Below are 22,886 nucleotides of genomic sequence, written 5' to 3'. Positions count from 1 at the left end.
TTTCACCACCAGAGGGAGACGCTCTCCTATTTACTTTCGAGCAATTAATAAAAAGTATTCTTTTGTTTTCGATTTCTCACATGAACGCTTCCATTCTTGCCATTTTTTTGTACGACTTGCAATGGATGAGTAGCTGTTATTGGTAGCTTTTGAGTTGTGTAAACTATAAGTTTTTGTTTTTTTTTATTATTATTATTATTATTGATTATTTATTATTACTGACATTTTGTTACACACGAGAAAAAAAAGAGAAAAAAAACGAACGCTCTCCTAAAGCTGAGACATGTCTTTTAAGGTTTTTTTTTTTTTCTTTTCTGATAAACACAAAAAAATGTGCAATTTAACACTGGCCCTCTGGTGCCACACAGGGAAACTCTCTGCTGCTCTGCTGACCGCCCCTCCCCCTCCCCTGCCCCGCCTTCTTCTGGCACCAGAGCGTGAAGGGTTAATGCTGTAGTGACCCTCCCCCGTTGTCCCTAAATCGCAACTCTGCAAACGTTCCACCCCACTTGTTTACTTTTACTAGGAGTATTTTTATTTCTCTAATTAGATAGACTATACATTACTTGGTCAGATCACATTGGTCTTTGTTGGGATGGGATATTATATAGAACATTTAAAAAAAAAAAAAGGACACAACTTAAATCTGTCTAAAGTTTATTAAACAATAGTGAATATGGGGGAAACTGAAAATACTTGACGTTTCTTGAAAGATAAAAATTACAGTACAGAAAGCCACAGACCTGTAAATTTTATTTGTAAAAAAATGCAGTTCTATTTTTGTACAAAATTTCTACTGCCTCAGAAAGAATAACGGACTTTATTTATTACCTATTGTTAATTTATCGGATATCTAAAGAGCAAGATCTCACTGAATTAGATAGAATCATGTTGAAGTAGTCTTCTAGAATTCAGAAGTCTTTTGTGCCAAGAACACAGAACTTTTATTTTTTCCCCCCCGCTCCCACATCCACTCTTCGGAGCTGTGCTAAGTCACGCTTTTCTGTTCTGTTCCCTGTCACTTCCTTGTGTGACGATCTATGTTCGTTTTTCTCCCTCTCCATCGGTAGTGACACGTCAGCTTTTCGATCTTTCTCCTACGTTTTTCGTTACGTTCCGTTACGTTCCGTTTGTTTGACAAACTTTAAATAGTTTCTCCCAAAATAACATCCATCAGCCTGTCTCCTGTCAGGGGGGACTCGTTATGGATGGATTGTTTGGGTGGTCAGCGTGTGCGTGTGTGTATGTACGTACTGTGCGTTCTGTACATGTGTGTGTACGTGTGTGCGTGTGTGTGTGTGCGTGTTTCTTTTTTCCCCTCAGAAGTTGTGTGTTACTTTGAAAATGCAAATGCAAATTGTAATGTGAATCCTAGCCTCGTTATAACCTGGTGATTTGCATTGTTGTTTTGTTCCTCGTGCTCATGATTTAAATGATTCAGCTGTGCTGCTGCAGCGGCTCTGTGTGTGTGTGTAACACTCTCCTCTCCGGTTTTCTTCCCTAGAACATCTCCATGCCTGTTAGCTCATCGTTTGCCTAGCATGTCTCCGTGGCATCCAAAAAAAAAAAAAAAAAAAAACGTCTCATCGTCCCGTCATTGTTTCTCTGATGTCTTTCTGAGCTCACCTGATCATAACCTGGTCTCCTCCTACTGACCTTTGAACCTAGCTTGACCTTTTTGGAATTTTTTGCATGTGACCTCATTTTGAGCTTTTGAATATTTGGGAGAAGGGGAGGGAGGGGGCAGGAAAGGCAAATCAATGTGAAAGCTTAGCTGCATCCATACAAGAGACTGAACACTTTTAGAAAACAAAAAGCAGAAAAGTAGTTTTAAAAAAAAAAAATCAAACCTGTGGCAAAGTGTTTTTTTTTCTTTTTTGTTTGTTTTTTGTTTGTTTGTTTCTTTTTTTTTTTCCTTCTTTTAAGTTTTCTTTTTGGTTTCTTTTTTTTTTTTTTTCCTTTTTTCATTAAAGTAAACTTGAAAGATCAATACAGGGATTGGCATTGGGTCTTACTGCTGGCAACACTAGCAATATGAGGCCAGGAGTGACCTGTGTTGGTTTCTAAGATAAATAGACTACTTCCATACAGTTTTGAAGAGAAACTGTCTGATAAATATTCGAATCTCTCTGTAATGGTTTTTACATTTTTCAGGCAGTGTAAAGTAGTTTTTTGATAAGGCCATTTGAAGCGGCTCACTTTCTCATTAAAATCTATATATATAGAACCACTTTTTCTAGAGTAGTTAAAGGTTATAAAAAAAAATTTAAAAGATTTGCCCTGTTTGGGGGGACAATGCTACCTACTTGTGTCACCTTTTGCTGAACTGACTCACAGTTAGACAATCCGTGGTTAAATGCACATGAAATGACCTATATTTTATACTCTTTACATGTATAGAGAAAAAAAAACAATTAACTGTAACCCGCGTTAACGTTGGTGCTTTTCGTGGATTAAGTTGTGGTTTCATCACGAGTCTAACGGTCCTCAGTGTTTCATGTTTTAAAGACTAAAATCGGTTTACTTGAACAATAGACAAAGCCTTTCATATTATTACTATTACTATTACTTTTCTTTTCTATGAGTCCCTATTTGCTAAATTTCTTGTTGGGTAATTAGCGATATGAAATTCCAAAAAACAAAAAAAAACAAACACAAAAACAAAAAAAAAATGTCGGCTTGTGAAGCATCGATGTCATAATTATTTTTTCTTTTTATCGTGGGAAACAATATTTAGATGTGTTTTGTTGTTCAGCAAAATGTGATTTTTTTTTTCTTCTGAAGAAAAAAAAATGAAATCAGTGGAATTTAGTGCCAAATTCCAAAGGTACTTCCTGCCTAGAGCTTTCAGTGTATTTCTTGTGAAATTATTTGATAACATGGGTATTTTATTACGTGTTTTGTATGGATCCCTCATATTTAAAGATATAGATTTAAAAAAGAGTTTGTTAACTTGCTATTCTGTGGTCTTGTTGCCTGAAACTGTTCATGGTTTTTTGCTTTTCTTTGTTTTATTTGTTTTTTTGTTTTGTTTTGTTGTTTTTGTTTAGTTTTTTTCTTTCTCTTTTTCTTTTTGTAACTGTGTAAAAAGTGCCCATGTTCCTCACACACACTCCTGTGCTGTAAAAGCAAATCTCTCAGTCCGCTTTTCTGTCCCTGTGCCTGGGAGACCCTGGGACTGAGATCCTCTGCAGTCAGACTCGAGCCTGCTTCTTTCACACACACACACGCACGCACGCACACACACGCACGTGCAAGCGCGCGCGCGCACACAAATACACACACCTGCGCACGCATGGATGGACAGCTAAAGCCTCCAACAAGCCTTTTCTTAAATGAGCGTACACACGCGCACACACAACACGCGCGCGCACACACACACAAACACACACTTTGATGCCCTGCGACAGACAGGTTTACAGTTCACACCCAGCGCCGAGTGGGGTAGAGGGCCAAATGCAAAGCCTTATTTCCAACTGTCTTTCCATCGTTTCCATGACCACGGAGCAGTTTTTTTAATGCATGTTTATAGTTGCCTTTATTCATAGGTTATTTATTGATTGTTTTTTTCTTCTTCCAGAAACACGAGACTGCTTTTCTTTTAGTGTCGCGAAAGTTCAGGATCCCCATAGACACCTGCACTGCACACGTTCCTTGCACACGTTCACCCGCACACCGAAGTGCAGGCACACGGATCAGTATTACTCTCGTGTTGTTTTAGCTTCTCGTGAGCCCTTTTAGTGCCAGTTGTGCTGGGCGCGGGCGGGGAGCTCGTTTGAAAATCATGTGCATTGTTTGTCTTGGATACAAAGAAAGTGCTTTGACAGCTGCATCCCTGCGGTTGTGAAGTTGTCGTTTACCCGTCTCAAAATTCAGGAGCTGCCGTGTAATCCTGGTTAATTACAAGCCCTAATCCGAAATATAAAAATCCTTGCATAAAGCACAGCATTATATGGGGGCGAAAAAAAAGTCCTCAATTTTTTTATTATTATTAGTGTTACTTTATTCTAAACATTTATATTGTAAAGTAGTGCTGGTTAAAAGTATAATTCGATCTCATTTTGCTGAATTCACAAATTGCACAGAAAGTAATGCGTTCTCATAATGTGTGCTCGTTTTTTTTTTTTTTTTTAATTTAACCCACGTGTGTGTTGCTTCGTAGAAATGATGGCCAGTCGACACGTCTTACTGAATACTGACCTGTAATGAAATAAACTCTGACCACCGGAGCATTCGCACAATGCAAGGGAGTATTCAGGTCACTTTAACAGTATTTACTCCTGACCCCCCCCCCCCCCCCCCCCCCCCCACTCCGGCCATGTTTACCTTTGATAAATGACATTGCTGTTTTGAATCAAACTCACCCATGGCCTTAACTCAGGGTCTGTTATATCAGTATTTCAGGTTTGTATGGAAGGTGGTGGTCGGTGTGCGTTAGCTGGAATGTCGGGGAGCTCTGCTTCCGCGGTCCTGTTCGGCGGTCGGTCTTTCTGCTGAAGAACAAGCAGCGAGGTCTCTCTGGAGGCTCCAGAGGTTGGAGTGAATATAGCGAATTATACAGCCTTTCACTTTAATTGTACCTTTGGCTTTGGCAGGAGAGCGGGAATAAAAATGCTAAAAGGATAAAAGCTGTAAAAGTGTAAGGATAAAAGCTAAGCATGAGAACATGCATGTATTATTAGAATTCTTATTATGATGATGATTATTATTATATTTGAACATTATATGATTTGATTGTGATAACTGAAAGCTTTACATTGAAGTTGGTTCCGGCTGTTTCGCCACTGAGCTTAAATTGGAGCGGTTCGCCTCACACAAAATATCTTGAACACTTGGGAAATATTCGTTGCTCATAACTCACAATTGCGTGCCAAACATGGGTGATTTACTCTCCATTACCGCAGAAGCTACGTCAATGCCAATTTTCGAGTGCTTTTAAGAATTAAAATCTCAAGGGCACTTACCGTGTTTTCCTTTATCCAAAAGCATCATTTAAAGTGCCATGCAACTCTGTTGAAACTGTTGTCGTCAACATGCGCCAATATTTGCCTTTTCGTGTTAAAAAAAAAAAAAAAAAAAACTTGCTGCAATATAATTTCTGACCTCCAGTCTCTCCATTGGCTGAAGCTTTTTAGGCTCCCCCTCCTTTTGAGGAGCGTTTTTTGCACTCTTTGCAATGTTTTACAAAACTAATTTATTGTAGGAGTCTTTCGGTACGATGTAGTGGTATTGATAATGTTGTTGTTACATCTAGCTAATAATATTTATCTCCACAGTGTTGCACAAACTCAAATTCCATGTTCTCATACTCACAGCGGGATATGCTATACATATGGATAGGTTCTGCTGCGTTGCGTGATCAGTATGTTTTCATACGTAAATTCACTCGCTTCCATCATGTAGCTTCTTCCGTTGCCTGCCCGTCTCCACGGAGACCGTGCCGAGGCTAATTTCTTAATGTAAACTGGAATCGGACGAAGCTCGTTGTGCTACGATAGAAAGCGTCGTCCAGTTTTCCTGGAGGGAGAGGGGGTGGGGCTTCGGCTTCGCGGTTTCAACTCATAACATTTTGTCAGAGCGTGAATAGCATTTTAGAGCAATGAACAGAGGTAGAATTAATCGCTAGATGCTATGTATTGAGCACTAGAGTATTAATGTGAAAAGCACAATGTATAGGGGTCCTCAAAAGAGTCACTGCAGAGGTTCTCACGTCAGGGGGATCTCGTCACCAGGCTTGTTGTATCTTAAAACTTGTCACCGTTTCAGTTTTTTTTTCCTTTCTAATCATCTTAAGTGCTATTTAACAACAAAGAAATAAAAAAAAATGTTGTTTCTTTGCATTTTTGGCTTATGTCAGATTTTTGGGAAAAAATATATATGTGTGTTTTCTCTCCTGTGCCGTAAGAGCTTGTTGTCTGTAGATTAATATCATTTTGTTTATGATTCTTAAGAATTTTAATAGTTTTAAGTATAGTCTTGAGAAAAGCCAAAGTCAATGTATTTCAGTGGAATCTGTCAGTGTGAATTCTGTTTTTGTTTTACAACACTTCCAGCTCTTTCATTTGATGGACTTTAAAAGTACAAAAAAAGCAGGCTTTCCTATTTCTACAGCTGATTGTATTTATGCATTTTGTACCAGTGGAACTTTTTATACTGGAGATTAAAGGAAAAAAAAAACTATTGGAGAATTGTCTGGCCTCATCATGTGGCCAGCCATGACTGCTGGTTCCCATGTTTGATATCTGGTTGGCATCAGTTGGAAAGTTGGGGTTTTCATGTAAGATTTTTCTAGAAGAACTTTGGCTTGATTTATTTAACCTCTTCTTTTTCCTCACATTTTTGTCTTTCTTTCTTTCTTTTTGGAAGGGGGTGTGTGTGTTTCTTTTTGACTTATACATAATTATAGAGGTTTGTCTATACAAAAGCGGTAAGTTTCATTTAATTCTGTATTGTGGCGTTTACACGATAAGACGATTAGGATTAGACGTATTTAGTCACCTTCTGTGGATAAATGTATTAGTTTAACAAAGATAAACAAATTAGAGGTTTTTGCTTTTAGCTGTTTAGGTTTTTCTGGTTTCTCTGTCCTTCGCTGTGAACCTAACTGTGTAGCTGGAACGGTCAGACTTATTTTTGTAAACGTATGTTCTTGTGTGATGCAGTTTTTTGCTTCTGTCTCTGATATTAAACCATTTTTCCTAATACTTGTCTCTCTCTGTGTGTTGTGTTGTGTTCTGGTGCCTGTCTGACGTTGTAACAACGTTCACTCAACCCTCCCACTGTTTCACGTCCTTCCTGTTTTTTCTGTCGTTCCTTTTTTTCACAAGCTACAGTCGATTCCATCACAGCAAACAGTCACTCACAGTTGTGTCAGAAAACACCGCAAATATACATATAGGTGTGGGTATGTATATTTCTTTGTTTCTCAAATTGTGACAAGGAAAAAAAAAAAAAAAAAAAAAAAAGCATTCTGAAAAGCTGAAGTGCCAGACAAAATGCAGGACTGCTGAACATGGCATGCTATTCTGCAGTTCTCAAAGGCCTTTGATAAAATGGAAACTCGAAAATTGTTATAGAGTTGGGGGAATATTCCGTAAACTCTGAAATCGCAAGTGTGCCGCTTTCCCCATCGTAGAGCGTTATTCTTGTTTTTTTTCGCGTATCTGTTCAAATAAATACATCATTTTGGTATTCAGTTACAAACAAGATGCCTCACTGCCAGTACTATTGGTGGTCTAAATGAAAATATCCCCCCAAAAAAAAGGGCTCATCGGTCATAGCACATCCGGTTTGAGACCAGTCTGGAGATGAGGAGGGTGCTCCACTCCTGCAGGCCGCCATGTTGGATTCGACTGTACCGTACTGATGCACTGGTGTAGCTTTTACTCTGTCACCTCGTCCCTGTCTTAATTCAGTTATCTGCTGTCTGCGTGTCTCTACTGCATCCCCAATAGAGATCTCAGGGAAGGCTCGATGTGTCTGCCGTTGGTAGAGAGAGAGATATATCCTTTGTGTCTGCCTAAACCTTCCTTAAATGGCATTCTGAGTGGACCGACAGAGAAGGCCATGCCGACGACCGTGTTTCATACTCTGTAGCTGCTTGTGTGATGGAGAGAACGCATTCGACGTTACGCTGTGTGTTTTCAACTTTGTCCGACCAGCCCGCGGACGGAAAATTCGGCTGCTGCTTTTAATCGATCGAACGGTCCTCCCGCTACGCTTGTGTGGATTCTGTGGTTTTCCCAGCGGGAAAATCGCGCGGTTTCTTTCTCTGATAAGACCGCTCGACCCCCTGGTCCAGCGGGACCGCAGCCTCTGGAGCCTCTAGCTTATACAGACTGCCACTTAAAAACACTCAAGGGTAATGACTGAATTGATTGAGCTAAATTATTTGTAGATCAGAGTTTTTAAAGAACTGGACAGATGTTACATTGTGATCTATGAGGACTGCCGCTTTTCCTTAGTCCAGATCTATGATCTATGAAATCTCATCTATAACCATTTTTAATGTACGACCTATGGTGTAGGTAGCTCTTGTGTAGGTTGCATTTAAAATCTCCCAAGGATACCAGTTTCTAGAAGGTGTGTTTAACACGTTGTGATTAACACTAAGCTAGGGCTAAACCATGACCCAAAAGAGTTCTTTTAAATGGCCTGTTCCATTTGAATAAATACTACCTGTGACTTCCTGGATAGCAGGGATAGGACAGCCATGGTGTCACCTAATGTGTAGAAAACTGAGGAGCTCCACCAGTTATGAAGTACGTTGGTAACAACCAACAGTGAAGTGATTACAGTTTACAATTCAGCCATTTGGCATACGCTTTTTGCCAAAACAGCTTGCAGAAGTGCATTAGTAAGCAAGCCCCAACTTTGAGATGGGAAAAATCCATTAAAAATAATGTGAGCACCACCCTTTGAGTTGCATGCCTCAAGACCTCTGAGATGAAAAAGTAAAAACCAGTGGATACATGCTAGTTTAACATCTGGGATCCCTGTGGCCATTGCCAGGAAGTAGCCAGAATATATCCACCAATCGCTGCACATTGTCTTATCCTTTGTTACCAACATACTCTATGATAGGTGGAGCTCCTGTGTTTTATACAAACAAGTTGGTATCACTGCCTGATTATATTATTTCCTGGTCTTGCACTTGTGTGGGGGGGGGGGGGGGGGGCGAGGCGAACAGTTTATTCATTCCTCCATTCTGCGTACTACCTCCTGATGAATGTAAAGTCTGTTAGGCCCATGACATTCATGGCTTACCACTCTTTACATTCCATATTCTTCATGTTCATGTGTCCTATAAGGCCCTGTTCCATAATAAACCAGAAAAGTAAAGAAATTAAATATGACATCCTATCCTTGGTATTGGTGATGTGTCTTAAGTATTACAGTATTAAAAACAGTCTGTTCAATCCCTTTTTTTAACCAATGTTGATGCTTACCAGTTAAACTTCTACACGTTTTACAAGTGAATTTATTTTTTACAGAGGAGAGGTTGTAGGATTTATGTAGCCGTTATATTCTTGGTAGCCTTTTATCGTCCACACATGCGTACAGAAAACATGGGGGGGGGTGTGGATTCATCAGCCACAATACCACATAGCCAATTAAATAATCAGCCAGAAAGAACTTCACAAAGGTAAGTGCACATCTCCCACACACACAGCCATCTCCCTTTCATATGGTAATTCGTATCACAATGAAAGTTGGCTAAATAAGAGGTTGCAGTCAATACGCACTGCGCAAAGAAAATTCACAAATGGCTGCTGAGAAATAAAGATGTGCAAGACTAATTGTGAGACTATGCATCTTCATGAAAGCAATTTTTATAATAAATCCTAAAATGAGGTCCTCCTCGTGCCTCTGAGAAAGAAGAGGAGGTCATGTAAGCCGTCTCCTTAATGGACACGATGCAGGACGATCGCATGACGTACGCCGGGAGGTTTTCTCCAGCTGGGCCAATCAGGTAAGATCATTTTGCACTGAGCTCTTGCAGTAGGACCAATCGGCCGAGCCTCGCACCCCCGATTGGCTGTGGGAAGTCAGAGCCCTTCAGGTACCCACCCCCACAGTGAAGACTCATTAACTGCGAGATCATTAATTAATTAATTAATTAATTAATTAGAGATCATTCTAATGTATTCATGGTTGAGCTTTAGTTCGGTTGTCGACAAGGAATTGTGGGTAGGACACACGTGCGCTCCGGACAGAAAGAAGGCTGCCTGATAAGTGTTCGAGAAGTGCAAGGCCTTTCCAAAATCCGACCGCACCTGACTGGGAAGGGAAGAGTGTTGCTCTCGCAGCTGATGCAGACAGCTGGTCTCTGACTCTGGGATTAGAGGCCGCTACAGACGGAGCCTTTTTCTACGTGGCGGAGTCGAGTTCGCTCGCGGAAAACCGAGGCCCCTTCGGCCGTCCTCCGCGCACGCAGGCAGGCCTCGCTCCTCAGATCGACGCAGCGGGAGCGCGATAACAATCGCGGCGCCGCGGCAAAGGGGCTAATTGACCGGGACGCCGATAATTCGGGGTTTTCATTTCGCTGGGCTGTGTTCCTCCGCCGGTCGTGAAGGGCGGCGAGCAGCTGGCCGGAACAAAGGCTGACAGGCGCGGGGGGGGGGTTAGCCCGCGGAAAGGCTTAGGGGGTTTTAATTAGCGGTCTGGAGATGTCAGAACCGTAGCTTACGATCGCGAGTGCAGCGCACAGCAGCCCACGTCACTAGCAGCACGAGGCCAGCTAACTACGGGGGGGGGGGGTGGGGGCTGCACCGCACATCCGAGCGCCCCGCAGAACGCACTGGGGGGGGGGGGAAGCCTCGCCCTCGCCGCACAGCGACGCAATCTTGTATCCAGAGACCAAATCTCACCCGGATCTGACATATTGCCGCCTATGGAACGGTAGGAGTGGAGGATTAAAATTCACGTCTCTTGCATTCTCGAGTTTTAGATTCACGTTTCGCTAAAAACACGTAACTCAGGGCTGTAATCTTCCATTCGCTGCACCATCCAGGTTTTACCTTAAAGACACCTCAAAACGTACTTCACGTTTCTCAAGCCTCAGTGTATAGGTATTTCCATTCCGTGGTATATATTTAATTTGCTTAGACCAGTTTCCTTCCTTACCACGAGCGTCTGATAGCACCCACACAAACACTGTCGGACAGCAGATCCCGCTGGGTAAGCAAGGCATTACTGTTGCTGAAGGGAGCAGGGTGGTCATCTGCATTACAGAGCAAGGGTCACATTTTCAGATCGCTGTCCATCTCTTCTTTCGTTCCTCCTCTTTTTTTCTATCCTGCTCCTTGTCTTCTCGCTCATCCATTTATTAGGCTACCTGAACCCCACACCCAGACAACAAGTCCCAGCTATATCTAAACCTATATTAAGTGTTCAAACATGTTTTTCCTCCCTTACTTCACATATGAATGCACCTTTGCAAAGTGTTCCGTTTCAATCACCAAGGAAACGACTGTAGACCCAGCTTCTGATACACCTCCAACAGGAATGACAAGTGTTCTAGTGCATTATGAATGTAAACATAATTTCTGGACAATACTTCTCTTCTAACTGCAGTATTATAGCTGTATACCTTTTAACTGCTGTTGAATTGTATTAACTGGAATACGACCTCCCGTTTCTTTAGAGTGAGCGGTGTTGAAGTACGGGAGCTCTATTCAGTGGGTTCATTGGCTGCGTCTTATCTGGATTTTTGATGTTTTATTATATATTTTCTATAGAAATAAATCCATGCATTTTATTTGAAATATGATGCAGTCCATTCACTTAGTTTCTCTTAGTTTGAAAGACATCAGGAGGGGGAAAAAATCCTCTTTGTATAGTCCACGTATGAGCTGGTCTGAGGTCAGCTTTTGGGATTATAGTGGGGACTGGAGAAAACTCTGTGCATGGGTGAGGAGGGGTCACATGTTCTTTTTTTTATCCACCTTTAATTTCCAAACATTATCCGTTGCGTGCCAGTCCGTGTCCTGCGATTACCTACTATTTGGTGCCGTGTGACCGCCTGGCTCTGACTCAGAACTGGACTCTGCACTCTATGGTCTGTGGTTATAACGGCACTCCTGTCAATCAGATCCGCCAGGCTCTGAAGCGCTCAATAAATTTCAACAAGAGTGCCTCGAAGGAAACCGCAAGGCACCGCAAATGCTTCTCTCGGCTCTTCAATATTACGGCTAAGCTCTCCTCTGTTTTTAACTCTAAATGGTTCGCAGGAGGCGCGAACAGATGTTTGCCTAGCAGCGCAAGACTTAATGGGTGTTATTACACGATGGAAATCTTACGCGCATGCCAAGTGGAGGTGGGAGCCGATTGGCTAATGATTGCGGTAGGCTTGTTTGATGAGAGAGGGGATATCTTGGTGGGGTAATGGATTTATTCCAGAGATTTGTCTGAAGGATGAGTGGCTTATAGTCAGAGGCACAAACCAGACATTGATATAGATATCATTTCGAAAAGATCTACATGATATTATATATTCAAGCTGATAAAAAAAGCTCACGTTTTTTATAAGGCCAGTTTATGTCAATGACCGTGGGAGCAAGGTTAGGTACTATACTTTCAGGACGCACACTGGAATGCCATGTCATTCATGTGAATGCATTTTACAAGACATAAAACATATCCACCTGTCATTTTTGATTGGAGGTCTCTTTTCAAGTCCAGTTTTTGCAGATGGACTGACAGCATTTTGTGAAGGGCAAAATAATTTTTTGTCAAATACATAATGTGTCTTCAAACCTGAAGGTTTAAAAAAAAAAAGAATTCTGATCTTAATGTTCCATCCATGCCTGTGTGCTACTCGTGACAAAAGCAGGGGACATTTCATTGTCAGATCTTATGCACTGTTCCGACAGAGGATCAAAATGGATTTTTCAAATAAAAATGTACTTTAAAAAAAAAAAAAAAAAAACAGTCTAGGCTTTACTGCTTTTATCTGTGCCCTCCTCCATACCGTACGGTTAATAAAACAGTTCATTAGTGCAGGGTCATCTGAAGAGTTGATTTTGCGCTGTTAAGGTGTGCTTTGCTACCATCTAGTGGCCAGTAATGTATTGTTGCACTGTGTTTTTGCTGGGAAATGCTGAGCTCTTTCCCTTAAATACAGAAATAAACTCACTGGCCTGTGGAATGCTGTTGCCTTTCAAGAGAATATGTGATTTTTTCTATATTCTAATATGCTAAATGTTTGTATTGACATTGCTGCTACTTTATGAATAAAAACAGGAAAAAAAGTCAAAAAGGTATCGCTTCAATTCGGTAACAGCAAGACTATTGACCATATTTTAAATCAAAACATTTGAATATAGATTCCGAGGTGGCACTGTAGTTATTCGTTATAATTTGTAATATAATTATAAAGACATTTTTCCATTTTCTCATTCTGATACACCAGTGACAGTTAAGCCAAGAGTTCCTTTCAGCCTTCCGCAGTTCAGTAGCGTGTCGTACAGTCTGAGAACACGAAGGCATTCCATTTTAGTGATCTGTCTGAGGAACATAGGATCCATATACTGTGATGTATACACTGTGCGCCTGCTTTTGCTCCTATCTTTCAGCTCTAGCTCACCCATTCACTTCCCAGGCTTACAGCCTGCAGCAGACACTAAATTTGACAAATGAATCTGTCAGACATTTCACAGCCCTATAAGGGAAGCCCAGGGAATCACCAGCAGCTGTATTAGTCTGTCGCGTGTAAAATAAATGTTGATAAATAACGCTTAAAATAAAGTTCCCTTGTTCTTTTTTTTTTTTCCCTGAGTGCAACTCGTTTTAATTTTTTTTTTTTTTTTCTGACGTTTGCTTATTTGTGGGATTACACATCTCGCTGATGCAGTCCCATTTTCCTTTTTTGAAAGCAGACTTCTTAGTTTGTCTCTCCAGACTCAAACCCCTGGAACCCCCCCCCCCCAGCCCGCGGCTGTGGCTCGGTTAAAATGTCCGGGGTGGGGTGGGGGGGGGGGCGTTTGATGTGAACAGCCCCCACTGCTGTCACACACTGCCTGGCTGACAGAGAGTTGGATTCATTAGGATGAAGACATCTGCCAGCATGCCCTCCCCATTGGGACGGGGGTCTGTGCAAAAAAAAAAAAAAAACAGATTTATCTTATTTCCTGAAGGTGTCCCCCAGCGCCAACATTCCGGCGTCCCGCTCCGCACGAGCTTTTCGCAGGTGTATCCCGCGGAATTACGGGAAAATCCTTCAGCAAACCAGCCCATCTCACTGCAAATTGGCATTTCTGGTAAGGGCGAGGGTAATAAAGATTCCATTAATCCGAGGACGGCCCTCTACCCAACACGCCCCCCCCCCCCCCCCCAAACAACCGCGCTGTCAGTAAAGGCCTCTGCCTAGCGGAGTTGTTTTTCCAAATTAATACACTTTCAAACACCGCACTTACATCTAGAGCAATATGGAGCTAATAAGCCATGAAATCAACAATATGTGGAGGAATTGAGAAGTGTGATGCAAAAGCCCAATAACGCCAGGTGCAGCAGTGTATGAAACTACTAGTCAATAAAGCTCAGCGCCAACAATGTATAGAACACAAATTTTAATCAATCATATTGATCAACTACAGTGCTCTTGGCAAAGGCGTTTTAATGGAGTGCATTACTGATGGGTAATGTAAAATTACAGCAGATAAATTGCCACATTGAAAAAAAAAATTCTATTGCGGGTAAACAGCATTGTGAACAATGACAAATAAAACAACGTATTAAAATACACAGTTGCAATACATTGACTTTTTCCAGACTTCAAAAGGGGCAGCCAATCTGGGCCTAACACTCCAGCACACAGCCAATCAGAGCCTGACACTGCAGCACACAGCCAATCTGAGCACAGGAATCCAGTGTTGTGCTCATATAAACCCAAAATGGCAGTGTTTTTCACAGTTCTCCTCAGGCCTCTGGCTTAATAACACTTACTTACAAAAAGTAAACATTCCTACACAAGCTTGTACACACAGTCCATTTAAAACTAGAATTGCTGTCGTGGTTCATTAGGGAAGGCATTCCAGTGGGGAGCTCAGGGGAGAAACAAACAGAAACCTGAAGGACCCACGCTAGGCACAGAGCAGAGCATATCACACCATAAGAATTTTTTTAAAAAACAACAAAAAAAAAAACATTTTTAAGTATATATATATATATATATATAATTGAATCATTAAAATACTTACAGTAGGTGTAACACAGGCCCTGTCTAACAATAATAATAAATGACACCTTTGGGAAGCCTCATTGGCAAGTCACTCGTACAAGACGTGGAACAAATCAAGATTATAATGCTTCCTTGAAGATCAATCAAAGATTATTTTATAAAACTATAACCCAGTGATGGTTTAGTAAATTTCCATTAATTCTGCATAAAAAGTAGGCTACAACGGGTCTCTGCATTGTTGGTATACCTCTGAGGACCTGCGAACGTCATCTAGCAAGCTAAGCCCTTTTAGCCCCTAGTAGGCACCTTAGTTTGCAACCTGCATATATAATGTTATGGAAACACACACAGTGTTACAGGTGCGTGTGCAGTTCGGTTACATTGTATTACCCAACAATAAAACTTGTAATAATACGTTTTGTTTTACTTTAAAATCTTGCTAATTCTGACGGTAAGTGTAGGCTATTTCCTGACATTTAGGCTGAGATTTGGGGGGAAAGGTTTAATCACATAATTATTAAAATCTATAAATTGGGCTATCGCTTCACAATTCACGTTAATAAAATTATGTATTTACAAAGTGTTCTTTCTGAGCCTGGCCTACATTTATAATCACATTCTAAACGTCTAGGCCTACATAATAGCAACACGTAACGTACAATCCATCCATCATGAAAGTGAATTCAACAAAATAACGGTGGATTCTGACAGCATTGCCCGAAATTATACAACTTTTAAGATAAACATCCTGGTTTATCAGTAGCATGCAAAAATTCCGCAGGCCACCTGAAATCCAAGTGCCGCAACCTCGTTTCAGATCCAACATGGCTGGCGTGATAAGGCCGGCTGACGGCGCATTGCTACCTGAATTGGATCGATTGCATAGCGCCCTGCAGGGGTTTCCATAGTGAGTTTCAGAAGTGTTCAGTCCTGTACGGAGAGCGCCGACTTCCTGGTATGGGATCATGGGCATTTCGCTCACTTTTTTCACCAGGAGAGCACTCCCCGCGATGTAAACAAGACGGATACGTGCGCTTTAGAATAAGGTAAACTCGCCGGTATTCTTTTTTATTGCTTTGGGATATAAAAGTGCTGAAGTTCCCGGTATAGGCTACCTCTGTCCGCGGACCTGTGATCGCTAGCTAGCAAGCTAAAAACCCAAATGCGTTAGTTTTAATTTTAATGATGGTGCTGTAATTTCTTGAAACTGAAACTATACCCAGTTGTGGGGTTGTGAATGAATGACTGGATTTTCCAAGTAATTCGGGAGCTTTCTGCACGTTGGAGAATATTCTGAATAAGCTCAAAACTTTATCATCATTTCTATTCACTGAGGCCTACTTAGTCAAACCCACTGGCAGCCTCCCGCAGTAGAATTGTTGTTGATGGACTATGCAGAATCGCACACCAAAGCATCTGATTGGCGACAGACCAACGTTTCGAGGCTCCGATTGGCTGTCCTGTCCTTTCATTCATTTGACGTCCGTGGGATTGTGATTATTCCGTTTGTAACTGATTTCACTATAAAAGATTTAATGCAAATCATTTGGTAGTGAAAGTTCTTACGAACTTGGGATTTTAAGCATTACCTCTCATCGTGCATTGTTTTTGTATATATAGCCTAATTGCTTGATTACTCTCTGTTACTGAATAAAAATGCGCAGCGCGGGGCTTCATGGAAGGATAGCGCTACCTTTGCATGCCTCAATCCAATCTAGCTAGGCTGTGGATAATGCGGCTTACCGCTTTCATGTTTTAGTGGAAAATGCCGATGAAAACCGTGTAGCAGTGCAAACGTGTGTTATTGTTCATTCGGTGCAGAAATTGTACCACAATAGTTATCCTAGGGACAGCAGAACCCCGACGCATGCTTTCGCACAGCGTTCACCGATTTAAATAGCCAATAGACTCCATCGAAGAATGGAGTTACCTTATATTTGAACATTGTAACGCTATTATCAGTATGAAAACGACAACCAATAGCTGGTGTGGTTCTGAAAATAGCCTATGTTCTTAATATATTTTGTGTTTATCCGAAATTACTGCCTTATTGCTGAGTATGCTTCTGTGGTGGGCTCCGGTAAAACGTCCTGTATTTGATTTCCTGTATTTCAGGCATTATGAACTGCAAACTTCATAGGTTTGTCTTTCAGGATTATAATTTTCCGCATCAAACTGCGGTTTAATGCCGTAGCTATCTGCTGTCTGGGAGGCTACTTTAGGATCATTTAGTAAATCTTACATTTCGATTGCAACGTCACTAAACGACAGAGAAAATTTTCCAAATATAAGAAACTGTTTCGGTAAATCATTACAAAAAAAAAGAAAAAACAGCACATGACGTTATACTGAAAGCAATAAAAACACAACTCTGTCTAGTGTCTTTCGTTATTCAGGTTTCCAGTTCAGTCATTTCCGTCTGTAAACAACTTTATGAATCATTATATTTGAGCTGCAATAGGTGATGATATCATGCATTAGTCACCAGGTGTGCCAGCCCTGAGTAGACTAGCGTACTCCAGAGAACACCGGGAGAGGTTACAAAATGGGCCAAGCCAGAGTAAGTTTTCATAAAGCGAACTAAATGTCGGCCAACCAGTGTATCATACGCAGGTGGCAGTGTGCTGCTAGCATGGAGGCTTTACTTCTCTGTATTGATTGTGAAGTCCACTTCGGGTGCTGCATTGAAACTGCTCTCCTTTTTGGGAATTACTTAATGTATTACTCTGCTCATGTTTAATTGATTACTATCCCCAGCATTAAAAGTGAAACGGGAAAAGATCCTCTTCAAAAGTTAGGCTATGTCCTGTACAATTATCCATTTTGATTTTTGTAGCTGTTTAGCATGTGGGTCTTTAAGTGCACGGTGCTGAGGTAATACTGGTAATATTACCTGGAACTGCTTTTTGTAACCAGGATGTTATAGTAATTGCACCCATTTAAACCCAATTTGCACGATGGCAGAATCCACCTTTGTTACAGATTTGCCACACTGTTGGATCTGGCTTGTTTTGGTACAAAAGCAGGTCACCTACTACCCAACCAGTATCTGTCTGTCTATTTGGAGTTGGCTTCAATATCACCTCATGATTGTGTAGTCGAATAGACCTGGAAAATCACAAGGGCTTACACAACCTGCCTCCATGGTACAGTATTTAGCTAAATAATGCCTTAAAAACATGAGCTGTCAAACACAGAACTTGGAAAAAAATATTTATTTACCATGCTGTCAGTGTTTCCTGTTTGTGTGCTTAAAAACACCCCAGCCAATCACAGCACAGATTCCTTTTGGCGGCTGTTAAGGGTCTCTGATCAGATTCTCACACCGCCTCCGATGCCTCCACAAGCATACTGCCAGGATTCACTGCACTTCCTGTGCTGTACTTTAATTTACTGTAAACTGATCAGCGTCCCAGCTGTTGCTGTGCTCAGGACAGGGATGTCCAGTCTTATCTGAAAAGGTGTCAGCGCAGGTCTTTATTCTAATCCAGTGCTACTACACTGTGATTCTGCTTATCTACTTAGACCGCGACTAGTTAATTAGCTGAATCGGTTGTGCTTGAGCTGAGCTCCAACAAAAAACCTGTACCCCCATCGGCCATTTTAGGATAATTGGACACCCCTGGCTCAGGAGTTCCAACGATAGGAGGGTCAATAGCAGGGAAAAGGGCAACACGGTGGCGCAGTGGGTAGCACTGTCACCTCGAAGATCGCCCCTCACTCCTGGGTTCGAATCCCGGCCCGGGGCCTTTCTGTGTGGAGTTTGCATGCTCTCCCACAGTCCAAAGACACGCAGGTTAGGCTAACTGGAGACTCTAAATTTCCCGTAGGTATGAGTGTGTGGGTGAATGGTGAATGGTGTGTGTGTGTGTGTGTGTGCCCTGCGATAGATTGGCGGCCTGCCCAGGGTGTATTCCTGCCGCTCGCCCAGTGCATGCTAAACGGGTATAGATAATGGATGGATGGATGAATAGCAGGGAGCGAAATGCAGACTTGGGCAGAGTCTTATTTTTGTTATAGAGTACCTTTGATCACAGTGTGTTATTTGTTGGCCTAACTTGCAGGGCCTCACATTCATATCACGCCAGTGAAGTAGCCTGAAAGAGAGAGGGGGGCACCTGGGGGGGGGGGGGACACACCCACCCCTCTGCTTTCTCTGAATGCCAGCTCGGCCCCCTCAGCATGCTATCAGGTTCAAAGCGCACCCCCCTTGGGGACCACAGATCACACCGTGTGCCAGAGGGGATTATGGGGGGAAAAAAAAAGCTGGTTTGGAAAGGTTTGTGCTGGGGAAGCATTTAACCGCTCCTCTTTGAGAGCTCATCCTGTCAGAATCACAGTTGTGGACACGCCGGGATCCCGCGGAACAGAAAAACGCACGGTGGCCTATAAAGGGAAGCGGCGCTGTCACATGACTCGGGTCGACCAAACGCACAACACCACGAGAGGCGAAGAAAATGACACCTCTGTTCACAGGATGGGACACTATTTTCTCAACCTGTTTTTGTGGTGAACCATTTTAAACCTTATTTTTAGGAGAGGTGTTGTTCGTAATGTTAGAAGCTGCTCCACGGGCTCAGGTCAGCGCTGGTAAGTTTGCGCTGAGCATTCACGATGAGAGAATACGCATACGGGCATAATTACATATACAGAACTACGACAGGGGCTGCTTTTAGGTGCTATTAAAAAGCGACCGTAATGGTCTGGGTGTCGGTGCGGCGGAGTCAGGGCGGTGTTTAGTGGCGCAAGGTAAATACGCATTACTGTGGCAGCGACTGTGTGAGATCTGAGGTCACTGAGTGTTATTGTTCCCCCGAAAAGTAGTGCAAATTTGAGCGTATAATGAGGTGGTACCACACTGTTGGTAAACACACGGTGGGGCGGTGGAGACCGTGACCGTGGGGGGGGAGGGGGGGGGGGGGGGGGTTTGTGGTCAGCTGATGAGGTGGATGAGGAAGTAGAACGGAGGAGGGGACTGAAATGACCTGAGATAGGGATGGACAAGTGTGCATTACACTGCCACGATAAAGCAAAACTATTCTTATTGCCCGTTTGATGAGAACTAAAAGCCGAAGATGAAGGAGCTGCAACTTCTTGAGGAAACGATGGATTCGCAACTCCGTGCAGGCCCAACATTTGTGGACACTGACCCCAAATATGAATGAGTTTTATCAGTTATTTGTCTCGTGAAATTAACTGAGAGGAGGTGTTTGGAGGCGTTTGTATGTGGGGCCTGTGCAGTTAAGAGTTGGGTAGGCGGCCGAACAGCGAACAGCCAGCGGAAGCCAAAAAAAGACGGATGGAGTGATGAGGAAGGTGAGAAAGAGAGGGCAAATGAGGTCTGAGGAGCGACAGGACATGGAGTGAGAGGCAGGAAGTGGTTTGTCTCAGATGGCCGGTTCGTTATGTGTGAGGGACGAAAGCTCTCCTGCAGAACGGTTTGTTAAGGGAACAGATTGGTGTTTCATTAGTCAGAATTACCTGCCGACTTTCTTTCATACCTCCTGGCTCCTGACCTCCTTTCTCCCAGACCTTTCAGTTCTTTTCTCTACCCTCCTCTCTTCAACTCCTCAATTCCTCCTTCTACTTCTCTTCAGACCTCCTCTCTTTACCTCTTTTACATCTCATTTCTCCTCAACTGCGTTCCTTCTCTCACCCTTCCTTTTCTGCTTTTGCTGGGTTCATAAATGTATGTTAGTCTGGCCTCACAAAAAAAAAACAAAAAAAAAAGAGAAAAACTGAAATGCAGCAGTGAACAGATCTGTTATAAAAACCGCTCCAGGATAAAGAGACGGAGAACAGGGCCGCAGAAAGGTCTGTGTTTGCCCGCCGTGTTTGTGTTGGGTTTTTTTTTTTTTCGTTATCCGGCCGAATCGCCGCACCCCCGCCGGTCTTTGTGCCCCCGTAGCTGACCGGCGGCGTGCGGAGGTGTGTGGCCTCTGACCGGTCCGCCCGCCCCTGCTGGCTCGCAGCGAACGGACAGAGACTCCGGAATGAGGAGCATCCGTAGGTCTCGCCCAGCACAACACAAGGCCTGCTGACGCGGGGCCTTTGTGACTCTCGCAGCTGCGCTCCGAGCGTTTTTCAGGGCTGCGCTCGGCGGCCACAAATGTGTTCGGTTAACCTTCTGAACAGCGAGAGCCGCGTCCGCCGCCTCGAGCGAGTTACTGACACCGTGAGTCGCGCCCATCCTTTCTCGGCAAAACGCTTAGGTAGTTTGCTTCGTGCGAACATCGGGTTAAGCGACTGCAGCAGTTGAGGCTCGGTAGAAGAACGGCGATTAGGGAATTAACGGAGCGTTGGTTGTTATCTCGGGAGTTTTACCTCCCTCTTTGTACGGCCGGCGAGCTCCGTCAGCCCAGATAACTCCTCAGCTCCTTACAGGAGTGAGAAGGGAAGAGCGGTGCTGTGTGTGCTTCGCCGGTGCCAGGCTGGGCCCTGTAGTTACCAGTTCGGGCCTCTGCTATGTCATTAACCGGCTACGTTACACTGGGAGTCACAGAAACCCACATGACTTCATCCTGCCAATCTCTGTGTGTTTAAATCGACTAGAGTTCCAAAGACAAGCTACAATTCGGCGAGTTCTATAAATGCACCACAGGACAATTTTTCCTTGGCCAGTTGCAATGCAGAGTTTGAAAGAATCAGCTGCTACCAGGTGCTCACGCCCATGGAGAGTTTTGCCTGACTTTGGGTGAAAATGCACAATCAGTGCTGTTATAAATCCTGTTCTAATCTAATAGCCTTGCATAATGAGCGGTATCATCCTTGATTATCTGAAACCATTCCACAGGTGTTGAAGCTGACTAATGGGTGACTTATCATTGACAAGAAGTGCCGGCATCCTGTTGCCAGGAAGTTAAATGAAATGAAATTGAAACACAACAAACTGTTTTTCTTTGTAAATAAGCAAATAAGTTTAAACATGCTTTCAGCCTTCCTAATGGCTCGATTTGGAAAGCACTTAAAAAGATTTAAATAAAGAAAACAACTGACAATAAGCGCCATTAAAAACCAAATGCAGCCTGGGTGTGTTTAAGCAGCAGATCCAGGGCTGAATATTAACGAGCAGCTTCAGTGCAGCGGTAAAGCAAACACTGGACATTGGCTGACATTACTGAGTGACGTGTGTCTCCTCCAATCAGTGCTCTTGTGCACTGCTGAGTGACCTGTAGAGTGTAGGAACAGTCAATGGGTCACTGACAAATGCACTGAGGTGCACATGCTACTGAACTCTGTGCTAGTGTGCAGGTGGCACAGTGGTGCCTGAAGGGATCAGCTAGGGGGCGGGGGGCGGGCGGTTGGGGGGGGAACACAGAAATGGTTTCAAAGTTAATGCCATCAGCTTTTCATTTCTTTGAACTTGGTGCTCAGATGTAAGCCAGCCCCCAAAACCCCCAAAAGCTGAGCCCACCCCCCCCCCCCCTGCAAAAAAAAGAAAAAACCAAACAAAAAAAAACAAGGAACTTTGTATATTATTTTCATTTTTTAGCAGATACTTTTAACGAGAGTGAATTTCACCTTTTTTTTTTTTTTTTTTTACATAATAGGCCGCCATATCCATATCCATTTGTCTAGCTGTACTGTATAGTTACTCAGGTCACTCACATTAAACATTTGAACAAGGACTCGAACCCCACACCCCAGCCCGCCTGGGATACAAACCTGAATTTCTGAATTTGAATCCGGTTTCGCGGTCAAGGTTTTGCCTCCTCTTGATCCCGGCAAGACGGCTATGAAACTGCGCAGCGCTCTGGAACAGTGAGCGGATTGCGGTGGGTAAGCCAAGCTAAGCCCGGCTTGGCACGCGCTCTACAGTCACAAAGGGCTACTCTAAAAAAAATCACCTCCTTTTCCCCCTCATTTCCATTCTGTGTTTAAATAGAAGCAGCTGCTGCTCGAGGAGAACCTTAAAAAATCGCATTGATTTGGATTCTCAGCGTGCGATTCCTCAAATGGAAAAAGGCTAAAAATGTTCTCCCTCTCTTTCGATTAACGCTGTTCATTACACTGCTAAGCTGCGCTGGTTAGTTATTAGGGGACAGGTTGACACCGGGTCACTCATTAACGTTTCCCCTCTCAGTGCTGTGTAGTGCATGAGTCAGCGGGTGATAAGAGTGTGTAGTGTGGCAGTGTGAGGTGTGAAGACTGTCAGATAGGGAAGAGGTCAGACATTTCAGGTGAGGGTCAGCGCCATGGAAACAAA

The 22,886-nt window shown here is 43.0% G+C and overlaps 2 protein-coding genes across 21 annotated transcripts in view; both read left to right on the top strand.

Moving 5' to 3' along the window:
• celf2 (cugbp, Elav-like family member 2) overlaps window positions 1-6,704 on the top strand; it is a 178,190-nt gene extending 171,486 nt beyond the window's left edge. For all 20 annotated transcript variants that reach the window (XM_035427317.1, XM_035427313.1, XM_035427316.1 and 17 more), the window contains one exon: window positions 1,505-6,704. The gene's annotated coding sequence lies outside the window, so the exon portion shown is untranslated. The remainder of the gene's footprint in view (window positions 1-1,504) is intronic.
• An 8,868-nt stretch (window positions 6,705-15,572) lies between these two features.
• Window positions 15,573-22,886, top strand: part of usp6nl (USP6 N-terminal like) — a 69,908-nt gene continuing 62,594 nt past the window's right edge. The window contains exon 1 of the mRNA XM_035425436.1: window positions 15,573-15,726. The gene's annotated coding sequence lies outside the window, so the exon portion shown is untranslated. The remainder of the gene's footprint in view (window positions 15,727-22,886) is intronic.

The sequence above is a fragment of the Anguilla anguilla genome, chromosome 7 (assembly GCF_013347855.1).
Source record: "Anguilla anguilla isolate fAngAng1 chromosome 7, fAngAng1.pri, whole genome shotgun sequence".
NCBI classification, from domain to species: Eukaryota; Metazoa; Chordata; class Actinopteri; order Anguilliformes; family Anguillidae; genus Anguilla; species Anguilla anguilla.
This window is presented reverse-complemented; position numbering and strand designations above follow the sequence as displayed.